The sequence below is a fragment of the Anabrus simplex genome, chromosome 4 (assembly GCF_040414725.1).
Source record: "Anabrus simplex isolate iqAnaSimp1 chromosome 4, ASM4041472v1, whole genome shotgun sequence".
In the NCBI taxonomy this organism is placed as follows: Eukaryota; Metazoa; Arthropoda; class Insecta; order Orthoptera; family Tettigoniidae; genus Anabrus; species Anabrus simplex.
The window spans coordinates 453982699-453994153 of NC_090268.1; the positions used below are offsets into that span (position 1 = coordinate 453982699).

General features: G+C 48.6%; 1 non-coding gene across 1 annotated transcript; it reads right to left on the reverse strand.

The window, feature by feature from the left end:
- Positions 1-4319: 4319 nt before the first annotated feature.
- LOC137500610 (5S ribosomal RNA) lies at positions 4320-4438 on the reverse strand. Its single transcript, XR_011018118.1, has one exon. It is a non-coding gene; the product is annotated as a 5S ribosomal RNA (ribosomal RNA).
- Between the last annotated feature and the right edge of the window lie 7017 nt (positions 4439-11455).

Sequence of the window (11455 nt, forward strand, 5' to 3'; positions counted from 1 at the left end):
CGTTTAGGGGCGGCCGTCGTCGTCGCGACGCCCCCGGGAGTGACCCCCTCTTACCTGAAGGAAGCCCAATCCTTCCTCTAGCAATGGAGCTGAACGGCCATCCTCAGGCTCTAACCCCTTCCGAGTGAGAGCAAAGGCAAGTCAGCCTTTAGGTAGTTTTCCACAGAGTGAAGCAGACCTGCTGTAATCTGCCTCTTGTAGCTTTGCTTGAAAGGACCTACAGGATAAAGGACATAAGTTAGAAGCTAGCCTCCATGACTCGTTCGACTCCTGCTTTCCTGCTGGTAGCGCCAATCTCGTAAAGTCCTAGCCTTTAGGCCTCTATTTATAAGGCTCTCAACTCTGTACAGTCTCTCACATCCAGCAGCTTTCAGCCCCTGTCGGGGGTCGAAAGCTCAGGTTGGGAAAAGGGACAGCCTGCCCAAGGGAACCTCTAGATGTTTCTTAGGGCATAATTAAATTTCCAGTTCGCTACAGAGCCTGTACCGCCTCAGGAGAGGCTTCACCCCTCGCCTGCTGGATGGAGGCATTGTGAGTCGTATCTTACTGCCTCCAGTGGGCTGCGAAGGCAGGATCGAGAACACCGTGACGGAGGAAGGGGCAGTCAGTCCAGACTCTTCAAAGAACAGATTTCCTGTACCAGGAGATGATAAGTCTGTCAGTTTGATAGACCTGGCAACATCCCTTACCTTCGGTCAAATTTCTTTAGGATGAGAGACCCTTTGAGACAGCAACTCAGCAGATTTATTGGAAGGAAGGAAGGAAGGAAGGAAGGAAGGAAGGAAGGAAGGAAGGAAGGAAGGAAGGAAGGACCATGGTTTCCCAACAAACTTCTCTGCAAGACATTGCCACAACTTACAAGGGAAAAAATGTAAAGGTTTGAGGTGCTGCAACACTCATACAGCTAACATCTCACTTAAATGGTCCTGAAAGAAAGAAAGAAAGAAAGAAAGAAAGAAAGAAAGAAAGACAGAAAGAAAGAAAGAAAGAAAGAAAGGAAAATAATAATAATAATAATAATAATAATAATAATAATAATAATAATAATAATAATAATAATAATAATAATAAGAAGAAGAAGAAGAAGAAGAAGAAGAAGAAGAAGAAGAAGAAGAAGTTGTGTTTAATGACCCTTCAATAGGAGTTTATTTTTTGAGAGAAGCTAGTGTTTTTACCTTGAATATGTATACTCTGAACGAGGTGAAGCAGAATTTGAAGCCAACTGATCGCGCCGAGACTCGATCTTGCTACCCACCTTCATCATACAGAGTAGCGTATGACGATGATGATGATGATGATGATGATGATGATGATGATGGTAGTAATAACTGTATCCAAAATTCAGGTAACATCAGTTTTTACTCGCAAAATGGTTTCATGATTTCTTTGGCTAAGAGAACCAAGCGGTAACCCTAACCTCGAAAATGAATTGTCGCTCTCGATTTATAAGATGCCCTTTCTTTCTTCGGCCTAGTCGCTATCTAGTCGGCAGTCGTTTGAAATCGTGCAGGTTTCTGCATGGTTCGACGTGCGTATCCTACTAGCAGTTGAAGTCAGCGTGAAATTAAGTACAGTACAGTAACTATGTGTAAGATCTCCTTCACTTGGTGAGACAAGTTGTAGGGCCAAATAAAGGTACAGAGAGCAGAGAGAGCATTACATAACATAGAGCTAAATATGCACTGTACTTGGGTTGATGGTGTATTATACTGAACGCCCTCTTCCCCCCCTCCCCCTGCCATTACATCTTTACTGAATGATTCTGCACAACGTTCCCTGCTGTTAATATTAATCCCCTACTGGGTTTTAGCTTAACGGTATCACTCGGTAATCATCATCATCATGACAGCCTCTGTCCTTCATGCTAAAAATCAGCTGCAGAGAAAAGGACCCTTTGTGTTCTTGCCATTATTATTATTATTATTATTATTATTATTATTATTATTATTATTATTATTATTATTATTATTATTATTATCATTATCATTTACCTCAGCGAATGAAAGCCCATGTATGAACATTTTTTTGTACATAAGCAACGATCAGCTGCTTTACCGACACCTTGTAATCCAAGAAAGAAAGAAAGAAAGAAAGAAAGAAAGAAAGAAAGAAAGTAAGTATAGGGGTACCTAACCACTCCTGAAAACTACTTTCATTGAAGGTTGTACTAGGCCAAACTCTAGAGACCTCTTACTAAATGGTACCATACTACAGGGCAGGTGTAAAAAATAGTTAATGAAACCGTATAATGAAAGGTACAGACTTAAGAGCAAGTGGCGTACTGGCTTATTATCCCTCCCTTCCAGGACCCTTCTTGCAACCACTAACCACCACCTACACCCCTGCCCAAGCAGTATTCGAGCATCGGGCTGTGTGATGTGGTCGCCTTAGAAGTTTGTGCTAGACAATACCCCAAAGAAAGTAGGTGGTTTAAGACAGGCAATAAAGTTTTAAGTTTTACTCCTCTTCCCTCAAATATGAAGAGAAGTACACCATAATGAGGGGTACTAAGCCATTTAAATTCATGACAGAGACCTGATGATTCTTAGCCCTGCTGATCTAGGGTGACACTTGATATAACCAGGCCAGACCCAGTACCTGAATATTTTTAGGTTATCCAAGCCAAACCTGGGTTATATATTGCCCGAAATATGTAGCATCTACCCTGTAATTAGAAGATGCAGGTGTGACTTCACGACTGGTGATGATATAACGGAGCACAATTTAGCATGTTAGGTACTAGTAGATCCACGATCAGCCCTAGCCGTGTCTGATGCAGAAATCCTAACCTGACTTGGGAAGAACGGTAACTTATTTCTTTCTTTCTTTCTTTCTTTCTTTCCTTGAACGCTAGCCTGTAGTAGTAAGGCAAGAGGCAGTGATCAGGTGGTCAGCAAAAGGACACATTATTGCTTGAGTTCGAAATTGTCCACTGCCTTAAGTAATAGTCGTATTAGTAGCAGTAATGGTGGTGGTGGTACTACTAGTAAGGTTATGTTCACTATTATCTTACGCCTTTCGTAGATGCCGAGGTGCCGGAAGTTTGTCCCGCAGGAGTTCTTTTTATGCGCCCATATCTACAGACCATCGAAATATCACACGAGTGAGCCGGTGTCGAACCTGTCAAGTAGGGCTCAGAATGGTCTAATTTTAATTCTAGGACGGTAACAGTAACTATACGGAGTTCCGATTCGTTCTACTCAATTTATCACTTGCCAAAAGATCGGTCAGCTGACGTACAAACAACAAAAACGAGTGCTTTCCTCCCTTCACCTAACCTAAAACGTCACGACTCTTTGAACTAACCCTTGTCGTCAAAAGGTTACCTTCTCAGTCTTATTTGAAGGGCGTCTCGTCTTTGATAGAAATGAAAGAGTTTTACAAGTTCCTAGGCTTCAAAACTACGTTACATCGCAACACACGCACTTCGAAGATAGCGGGCTGTGTGTAGGCCACTGTACTGCACTGGTGCCCTACCGTTCGTAAGGAAGCCCGGGAGAGACACGAGCGTACTACAAACTTGTAACTTATTGCCGAACCGTGTCGTAATTTGAATAGCTACTTACCTGAAAGAACATAAAAGGAAATTGTTCGACTCTTTGAGGGGCTGCTAAATGCCGCGGTCGGTTGCTAGGACATGGCTTTCATTGTAATCACGACAGTGTCGATGACGTTGCATGGAAACCACCTTCCTCGCGATTTTCAAGGTGGGCGGGGAGTTTAGAAGCCTCGTTCCGCCCTTTAATAATCTTAATATTGGGAGAAATAGGACGTAGAATGATGTTATGTGCCATAAGAGGCCTGCAGGATAAGCTACACTAACCTAAAAGAATAAGAACAGCAAGTTTAGACATAGGGACGTACGATAGGAGGTACGAAAGTTAAAATCCTGGCACGAGTAATTGGAAGCGGTGCTAGGCTCAGCAAGGGTCCCCTAGGTCGACACACACACACACACACACACACACACACACACACACACACACACAGAGAGAGAGAGAGAGAGAGAGAGAGAGAGAGAGAGAGACGACGAATAATAATAATAATAATAATAATAATAATAATAATAATAATAATAATAATAACAACAACGATGATGATGATGTCGCCGCCGCCAGGTTAGGCCGGTCACCTAGGAGGAAATGCAATACTACGCTAAGCTTCGTTCCTGTATAGCCACGGGGTCGAAGAGCAGCAAAAGGTCTAGCTAGTTTCAGACGTAACAAAAAACGTGATTTAAGCAATTTCTGCTGGCCTGAGGCAAAAGTTGAAAGTAAGTTGTCGTACTGGGACTGGGAAACTTGGTAAAAAGGGAATTGAGCCAACGGCACGTGGTGTTCCCAAGCGGTCACCCATCCAAGTACTGACCACGCCCAATGTTGCTTAACTGCGGTGATCGGACGAGAACCGGTGTATTCAACATGGTATGGCCGTTGGCGAGAGAACGGAGCTTGAAACGTCCATACGAACCGCAAAGCGAGTTTCCTGGAGGTCTTTGTGGCGCGGGGGCGTTGGCAATGGTGCAGGGGTGTGCTCGGAGGTCGCCGTCGCGGAGCGGGCGCGGGTGGTTGTCGCGCTCCGCGGCGAAACGTACCCTAACTCGACTTAACCCCACTTCTCGTAACCTAACCCCAAAAAAACGCGCGCGCTGGCGCGCGCGCGCACACACACACGGGAAGTGTCGAGGGTTGTAATAATAATAATAATAATAATAATAATAATTACTGAAGGTGGTTGTGAAGGGGCCGGCGCTGTAGCGCAGGGGCAGCGTGCCTGCCTCGTAGCTGGGGGGCCCGGGTTCAATTCCCGGCCAGGCAAAGGAATTTTACCTCGATCTAATGGCTGCTTTGAGGTCCACTCAGCCTGCTTGCTTAGGGGCTGTAGTGCCATGGGGCTTGGTCTGGTTTTCATTGTAAAGGACAAAGCAGGAGGATTTTTAGCAATAAGGTAATGTAGTAGTAGTAGTAGTAGTAGTTCTTCCCTCCTTAGCTTATGATTTGAATGTTTTGCACTGTCTTTCGATGTATATGAAGTAGGACAGATAGATAAAATCAGAGTGGAGTTGATAACAAGGCTAACAGATGCTGCTCTTTTTTTTAAAGGTGTGGTGGCCCTGAAAAGGGCCGTTTGTTAAGAATGCAGCAAGGCAGAAAACCTGGCACCTTACTTGGAGCTGGTGTATTTGGTAACTGCCTTGGTACCCTCACTGACGGCGTGCTTGGCCAGCTCACCGGGCAACAGGAGGCGGACGGCAGTCTGGATCTCCCGACTGGTGATGGTGGAGCGCTTGTTGTAGTGGGCCAGACGGGAAGCCTCAGCGGCGATGCGCTCGAAGATGTCGTTGACAAAGCTGTTCATGATGCTCATCGCCTTGCTGGAGATGCCAGTATCAGGATGTACCTGTTTAAGCACCTTGTAGATGTAGATGGCATAGCTTTCCTTCCTCTTGCGCTTCTTCTTCTTGTCTCCCTTGGAGATGTTCTTCTGGGCCTTGCCGGCTTTCTTGGCTGCCTTTCCGCTTGTCTTGGGTGGCATGGTTGTCTGGGATGTCTCCTAGAAAGTAAATTTTTCGGCCCCCTTGCAATTCTTTTTAAGACCGAGAGGGCTGCATGCGACTAGCCAATGAGCGCAAGCTTACTGCAGCCTTATTGGTTGGCTCGTAACGTTGAGCAACCTTGCAGGCTACAAAACTGGTGCGCAGAGTGATTCGGTATCATCACCCACCGATCATTCACCACCTCTCTGCCTGGAAACCTCGGCGCGAGCACATCAAGCTGACGACTGTCCGAGCTTGCACCCTGTTGACCGCCAGCTCACCGTCGCCGCCCGCCAAGTGCCAGCCTGCCCACTCGCTCTCGCCGTCGCCACGAGCCCTTGCCCGCACTCTACGGCCAGCCAATCAGCGTCGAGCCTGCCAAGTTCCCAGCGCGGTCCGACTTCCTGGATATACTCTGGGTCCAGTCGTTCCGCGGTCTCTCACATCAGCACCAGCTCCTCGTCAGGCCACATCGTCAACCAAGCCACCCTGCCTTCGGGCTGCCCTGTATCACCAAGCAAATTTGTTTACCGCTCAGTGGAACGCCTGCTCGTGTCTTGTCCCGGCGTGATCCGTATAACTATACCTGACACGACTGGTGCCCACTGAGCGTGCTATACCTGGTCCTCTTCGGAGTTTGACCTACCCAGCACTCCTTCCTTACCTACCCCCCCCCCCCCCCTGTCAGGTCAATCCCGGTGGACTGAGTAGCTGGGACCCTGACAACTTCAGACATGGACCTCTCCTCACAAGTAAAATCGCGTCCTTTAATCCTCCCGTCCGAACCAATATTCACCACCGTCTCAGATACGCCCTCGCGTAAATCACCATCTTCCAATCCCCCTCCTGATTCCGCCTCACCTAACCTTAAATCCAAAGACCCCTTCTGCAAACCACTTTACCACTCTGCTCTAGAACTCAATACCTCACTCCTACCTTTGGTCATCCCACCCATGAAGGATTTCCTTCCCCTCAATAAATTCCGAGAGCTCGTGTCCATGGCTACTGCTTCTGTCACTAAGCACATCCAATTGATGCAAGAACTTGAGAACGGTTACGTAATCATATTTACGGACTCCGATCGTAGTTTTCAAAAACTTTGGAATCGGCTTGCTCACCACAAGCTGCTCCCATATACATGTCATCTTGAAGCCCAATCTGTGGACGCGAGCACCCAAACGCTGTTCTCCCGCCTCCCTCCCAAGATCTCCAGACCCTCCCAGTCCGACATCACCATCCCTCCTGGCACACACACACCCACACTCATCAACACTACACCACCTACCGAACCCGGAAGTGAGACCTCATTAGCCTCACAACCGGCCAAGGTACCCGACTCCCCACCCTCTACCGAGTCTGTGACCGAACCCGGAAGTGAGATCCCATTAGTCTCACGACCGGCCAAGGTCACTGACTCTCAACCATCCACCGAGTCCGGAAGTGAGACCCCATCAGTCTCTCAACCGGACAAGGCAACACTGCACAAGTACACTCAAACTGGGAGCAGGCGTAACAAACCTGCCTCTCGGTCAATTCCCCCACCAACACCTATCACTCATAGCACAACTACACGCCACCGTCCCTCCTCACTCATCATCCAGTGCTATAACTGCCTCCAGCTGGGCCACTCTGCGGCTTCATGCTCAGAGGCTACTAGGTGCAACAGATGTGGTGGTGCCCACCGCCACACTGACTGCACGCTACCAAAAGCCAAGCCGAGGTGCGCTAACTGCGAAGGCAGTCACGCAGCCTCCTACCCTGGCTGCCCATACCTAAAGCGGGCAATTAGAGCACATCACAAACACTCTCAACACCTACACTCACCCACCTCACACACACCTCAGCCTCTCCTCTGCCCCCCCACCACTTCGAACCCTGCTCCTCCACCTCTCGTAAACCCCGCCCTGCCAAGTCTTGACAATTCCACACTCCTCAACTTACTCCTCATCCAGTTACTTTCGTCCCTTAACCAGCCCATGCCAAGCCGCCAGCTAATCGTTAGCTAATCCCCCCCCTGCTCACACACCGCCCTGTTCCAAGAAATCAACTCCTCATCTTACCCCCCGCACACCTGCACCCTCTCGGACTCCCCTTACTTCCTCCATAATTATGTCCATCTTCTAAATTTGTTATGAAGCAACATTGGGAATGGTCACTTCTTGGATGGGTGACCATCCACCTGATGTTGCCGCCCCCCCCCTTCGTTGGTCACTAGTCACAGAGTGCCAACGACCCCCCACAACCTCTGCCCTATTAAGGGCACCCCCGGCCCCACTTGGGGCCCAGGCCATATCCTGGCCAGTTCGATCCCCGCACAACTATACCAGTTCACCTAAACCGTTATGTCCCTTCTATAAGAATCTATGAAATAGCACTCAAGGCCTGAAATATTGGTCGACGGGCTAAAATCACTCATTGGTCCCTCGGGACCTTTGAGGAGGCTGGTTCTGTTCGGTATCATTTTCCCTTCGAAGTAGAGCAGCAGAGCATCATAGCATCATGTCAGGACGAGGAAAGGGAGGAAAAGTGAAGGGCAAGTCCAAGAGTCGCTCCAGCCGTGCAGGCCTGCAGTTCCCTGTCGGCCGTATCCACCGTCTCCTCCGCAAGGGAAACTACGCTGAGCGAGTGGGTGCTGGGGCTCCTGTGTACCTGGCTGCAGTCATGGAATACCTGGCAGCTGAAGTTCTTGAGTTGGCGGGCAATGCAGCCCGTGACAACAAGAAGACCAGGATCATCCCTCGTCACTTACAGTTGGCCATCCGTAACGACGAGGAGTTGAACAAGTTGCTGTCTGGAGTGACCATTGCCCAGGGTGGTGTTCTGCCCAACATCCAGGCAGTGCTCCTGCCTAAGAAGACCGAGAAGAAGGCTTAAGTTCCTGTTCTCGGTCAGGGCGTTGGCTCACCGGAAAAATATAAATAAACGGCCCTTTTCAGGGCCACCAACTCCTTAAGATAAGAGCTGTTTGTCTATCATGCTGCTATAGCTATCTTAGCAGAAGTATGGAGAAATCCTGAAGTGATAGAGCAGTTCAGACAACTCTCCTAATAATAATGATAATAATAACAATAATGAGACACTGCAAATATGAGGGCATCTGTAACATTAGCCAGGAGAGCACAAGAATAGCCTTTCCTTTGAGGTTATTTATTTAAGGGGGAAATGAGTAAGGTAGCTCCAGGCCCCTCTTAATATTTAATTTTCAGAAGGGAAGGAAGAAGGAAGTACATTATAGATTTCTTTTCATTTCATTTATGCTGTATAATTCTGTTCTTGACTGCTGGATACTACCAACCTATGCATGTAAGAACACACACTTAACTAGAAAGGAAAGGAAAGGATACTTAAAGTAGTATATTTACAATACTTTGTCTTTTAGACGTGCACAGCAAGGAAGATAATGTTTGTTTTCTCTTGTTAGCATTAAAATGTAGACATCATAACTGATAATGAGGGCTTTTTTCCGTGCAGGTTTCGGGGAGATGACTGTTTTGAGAGGGAGAATAGCGCAAGCTACGTTAGAGGAGTACTGTAAGTGGGACTCTGTGCTCTTTTGAGAGGTAAGTGGTGGCCCTGAAAAGGGCCGTTTTTTAAATACTGCATGCTCACAAACGGGAGCACGCTCGGAGGAGACTTAACCACCAAAACCGTACAGGGTGCGTCCCTGCCTCTTGAGAGCATAGACGACATCCATGGCGGTCACGGTCTTCCTCTTGGCGTGCTCGGTGTAGGTGACGGCATCCCGGATAACGTTCTCCAGGAATACCTTGAGCACGCCACGGGTCTCCTCGTAGATAAGTCCCGAAATACGCTTGACTCCACCTCTGCGAGCGAGACGTCTGATGGCAGGCTTAGTGATGCCCTGGATGTTGTCTCGGAGCACCTTCCTGTGACGCTTGGCGCCTCCTTTGCCGAGTCCCTTGCCTCCCTTGCCTCGTCCGGTCATGATAGATCAGTAGAGCTGCGAGTTCAGAGCTAGAATGCGGCTGGCACTCGAGGCCCCTCGCTTTTGTTGAAAGTGCCTGGCCCCGGTGACGTCAGCACCGCCCGGCCAATGGGAGTGCAGCTGCTACCGAGGGTGGGGGAAGCGAAGCAATAAAACAGTCGGGCAGCAAGCCCCCGAACCATTCTTCCTGGGACGAGTCGACAGTGAGCACGTGATGGCCCGTACTAAGCAGACTGCACGTAAATCTACCGGAGGCAAGGCCCCGCGCAAGCAACTGGCCACCAAGGCTGCCCGTAAGAGCGCGCCTGCCACCGGAGGAGTGAAGAAGCCTCATCGCTACAGGCCCGGTACCGTGGCCCTGCGTGAGATCAGACGCTACCAGAAGAGCACTGAGCTTCTGATCCGCAAGCTGCCCTTCCAGCGGCTGGTGAGAGAGATAGCTCAGGACTTCAAGACCGACCTGCGCTTCCAGAGCTCGGCTGTCATGGCCTTGCAGGAGGCCAGTGAGGCCTACCTGGTGGGTCTTTTTGAAGACACCAACTTGTGTGCCATCCACGCCAAGCGTGTCACCATCATGCCTAAGGACATCCAGCTCGCCCGCCGCATCCGTGGCGAACGTGCCTAAGTCCGGTGCTTGTCTTATGGCTGGAGCTTTACCAAACGGCCCTTTTCAGGGCCACCAAAATTTCCTAGAAGAGTAGTTATTGTCTCTCTGGTCTAGGATAGAAGGAAAACGAAAAGAAAAAAAGCTAGTGGTTCCTCTAGGTTCAAGGAAAAATCTAAGAGTAACAGAATATAATAATAATAACAATAATAATAATAATAATAATAATAATAATAATAATAATAATAATAATAATCTTGAGTATTGAGTACAATAATTCATTAATTAATATCTAGGACGTGATAGTAATAATAATAATAATAATAATAATAATAATAATAATAATAACAACAACAACAGCAACAGCAAAAGTGCAGTAAGTAAGGATAAAGAAAAATGTAGTTAAGTACAATAATAATGAAATTTGAAGAGTGAGTCGCCCCGCAATGAGACAAACTAGCCTGTTTAGGAGGCAGAGATAGGAGAGGCCAGGGTTCCAGCCTTGGACAGTGACTGACATAATATGCTCTCTTGGGGAATAAAATTGATGGCCCTGATAAGGGCCGTTTTTCCTCTGCTCCTACGAGAGCAAGAGGTGCGTGTAGAAGGAAGCAAGAACATGAAATGTCCTCACTTCCTTTTTGCTGGTGCCTTTTTAGGCGAGGCCTTGGGCTTAGCGGCCTTTTTAGGCTTAGGTGCCTTAGGTTTCTTAGTGGGCACCTTGGCGGCCTTCTTAGCCTTGGAAGGAGCCTTCTGCTTGGGTTTGGGAGCAGGAGCGGCCTTCTTCTTCTCGGCAGGCTTTTTGGAAATGGCTTTCTTGGCTGCAGCCTTGGCTCCACCAGCCTTCTTCGCCTTGGGGATGCGCTTCTCCTTGGGGGCAGCGGACCGCTTGACAGGGGCTGCGCTGGCCTTCTCCGGCTTGGCAGCCGAAGCGAGCTTGAAGGAACCTGAAGCTCCCTTCCCCTTGGTCTGGACCAGCTCTCCGGAAGCCACGGCAGATTTCAGGTACTTCTTGATGAAAGGGGCCAGCTTCTCAGAGTCCACCTTGTAGTTGGCAGAGATGTACTTCTTGATAGCCTGCAGAGAAGATCCACCTCGTTCCTTCAGGCTCTTGATGGCACTGCCCACCATCTCGGAGGTTTTCGGATGGGCAGGCTTGGTGCGAGGTTTCTTCGATGCAGAAGCCTTGCTCTTCTTGGGCGACGCCTGGGCCGGAGCCGAGGCGGGTGCAGATGCTGCCGATGCTGTTGCTGTGTCAGCCATGGTCACGATGAGAATGTGTTCGCGCGCTCCCTGGTCATCCGTATGTTCCACCTATCTCCGTAGAGATAGATGGTTTGTGAGGTGCCGATACCGGTGCGCTGTTCCG